The sequence below is a fragment of the Crocuta crocuta genome, unplaced genomic scaffold (assembly GCF_008692635.1).
Source record: "Crocuta crocuta isolate KB4526 unplaced genomic scaffold, BGI_CrCroc_1.0 scaffold336, whole genome shotgun sequence".
Taxonomy (NCBI): Eukaryota; Metazoa; Chordata; class Mammalia; order Carnivora; family Hyaenidae; genus Crocuta; species Crocuta crocuta.
Genome location: NW_027527943.1, coordinates 604073 through 606707, shown reverse-complemented (window position 1 = coordinate 606707; position 2635 = coordinate 604073). Strand labels below are relative to the sequence as shown.

Here is a 2635-nt window from a genome sequence, read left to right as displayed (position 1 = left end):
CTCTCCGCACGGCTCTCGCCTGCCCGCTTCTTTCGGAAGCTCCTTGTCGCGCGTTGCGGGTCAGCGCCCAGGCCTGGAGAGGGACTCGCGAGGCCGGTTCTCGGGCCCCATCCGACCGGGCTCTGCGCGCAGGTCTGGTTCCCCCTGCCCGCAGGTGTTCGCCGCCCGCCGCGGTGCGGTCGGGTCCGTGCGCGTCCTTTCACACACCGGACTCGGACCGGGTGTGGCCGGCAAGCCCGCGAAAGGTGAGCGGAGGCGCTGGGGGAAATCGCGGAGTGCAGCGGGGAGGAAGAAGCAGAACAGCCCGGGCTCCCGCGTGACGAGGTGGCCGAGTGGTTAAGGCGATGGACTGCTAATCCATTGTGCTCTGCACGCGTGGGTTCGAATCCCACCCTCGTCGGGCAGCTCGGTTCCCTCCTGTGTGGCGCCCCCCAAGCAATGGGAACTGCTTCCTTTTGCTGAGCGGATTCCTTACTCTCCACTGTTCAGCTGGCACTTAATATGTTAATTGAGTGACTTGATCCATGCTTCAGTCCCCCACCAAATTTCCGTTCCCTGACAGGTTTTGCTTGTCAGACATTCCCCGCTGAGGAAACAACGGAATCCAGCACCACAGAAAAATGCTGCCTAACAAAGAGGATTGTCTGCAGAGTAAGTTCTGTGATACTGGACTTCAGGGTTATGTAAGGCACTTTCATGTTATCTCTACTGCAATTTTCATTTGTTATTTATACTAACTCTAAAAGCAACTGTTATTCCCTAAGGATTTCTGTCTTTGACAAGGAGGAGTATGTATTCTTAGCGGGATGACCAAACTAAAAGTCACAAAGTTAAGGTCAAAGATTTCTTCCGGGGGAAGCGAAGGAAAACGTTAGTCTTGTGTAGTTTCTACTTGTGACTTCCATCTTGGCAAAAAAATTTTTTTGGGGGGGGATTAACATACTTCTTCATTTAATTATTTTCCTTTTTCCCAAAAAAACATGCTTTTTCTTTCTTTTTATTTGAATTTTATTTCTAGGAGAGAGAGAGAGAGAGAGAGAGCGAGCGTGAGCAGGGGAGGGTCAGAGAGGGAGTCACAGACTGAAACAGGCTCCAGGCTCCGAGCTGGCAGTCAGCACAGAGCCCGACGCGGGGCTCGAACTCACGAACCGCGAGATCATGACCTAAGCGAAAGTTGGACACTTAACCGACTAAGCCACCCAGGCGCCCCTAAAAAAAACATGCCTTTTCTTTATTTTTATCTTTTTAATTAATTTAAGGAAGCTCTACACCCAACGTGGGCCTTGAACTCACAACCTCAGAGCTGTATGCTCTACCCACTGAGCCAGCTCGGCACCTTTATTATTACCATTTTTGAGAAGTTCTACAGTCACATGATACAAAAGTATAAAAAGCTACACAGCAAGTTTTGTCACCAGTTACCCTCCCCACCAGTAGGACACCATTAACTCTCATGTATCCTTCCAGACACAAAGTATGCATAGGTTATATTAAGCTCTCAAGCTATATTGTTAAGTGAAAAAAAAAACAACATCGTGCAAGGCGATATGAAGACGCCACTTGTAAAGAGAGGTCCTATGTCTATATCTGAATACATACACCATTTTGCACGTGTGTGTATCTACCTCTGTATATAAATGTCTAGCAAGGACACGCTGGGCTCTGCAGAGTATCATGCGTGAGATATTGCCATTTTTCTTCCATGGGGGTTGATCTACACCCCCCACCAACAAAGTGGAAGGCAGACCAGACCACTGGGGCTTGCGCAGCCCTGTAAGGCGGGTTGTTATTTCAATCAGCATTGTCACATCATCTAAATGGAGACACAACCACACACAGTGAGAAGGAAAAGAGTACGAATCCCAACCTCTCATGTGCTTCGTAGCCTTGGTTTATCATAGAGTTTCTGCGTAACCGTCTATCCATGGGACTGACTAAATATTTAAGATTTAAGGGACTTTAGGGATTGGTGAGGTTGAACCTTTGTGTGTTTTGAGGGTAAAACTCTTTTGATTGTTTTATTAGGATGGAGTTTTTGGATGTCTAAGTCAGAGGTCTGAATCGGATCACCGGGTTCAAAGCTAATATTAGCTTGTCGGTAGCACCCGGCGGTGCTGTGTTTCCAGCGTCGCTTCCCGCAAGCAATAGCATCGCCATTCCTGTGGAACACAGGCTGCAGAGCCGCGGCCCAGCAATGTGCGCGTTCACGAGACCCAGTCTGTGCTACAGCTGATGCTACTACTTCTGTTTTGTTTTATTTTATTTCAAAACGTGGTTGACCTGGTTTCTTGGTGTCCACCTTTTCTCCCCAGGACCCAGGTCTCTCCGTCTTTCCAATAGCAGCGTGATGAGAGTTTATCCTGAACCTCTGGCTCTGCCTGGTTTAAGGTCTCCAGCCATTACTGTGTCCATGTCCTAGGACCCAGAGGGCAAGCTAAGTTGTGCCAAAGACATCAACCCAGACCATCAGGGACAAACTTGTAAAACGACAAAATCCTCTTATCAAATCAATGCAGCCATGGGAGACCCCAGAGGAAAGGGAAATGCGTCTCAGCCAGGGGGGTGGGGGTGGAGGAATGGCCTTTGTTGAGGTCTGAGTCCCCGGAGCAGGTCTCAGAGGAGCCTGAGGGACGAC

At 49.3% G+C, this 2635-nt stretch overlaps 1 non-coding gene across 1 annotated transcript; it reads left to right on the top strand.

Annotated features, from left to right (window-relative positions):
• The first annotated feature begins 318 nt into the window (after positions 1 to 318).
• TRNAS-GCU (transfer RNA serine (anticodon GCU)) lies at positions 319 to 400 on the top strand. The gene has a single exon. It is a non-coding gene; the product is annotated as a tRNA-Ser (tRNA).
• The last annotated feature ends 2235 nt before the right edge of the window (positions 401 to 2635 follow it).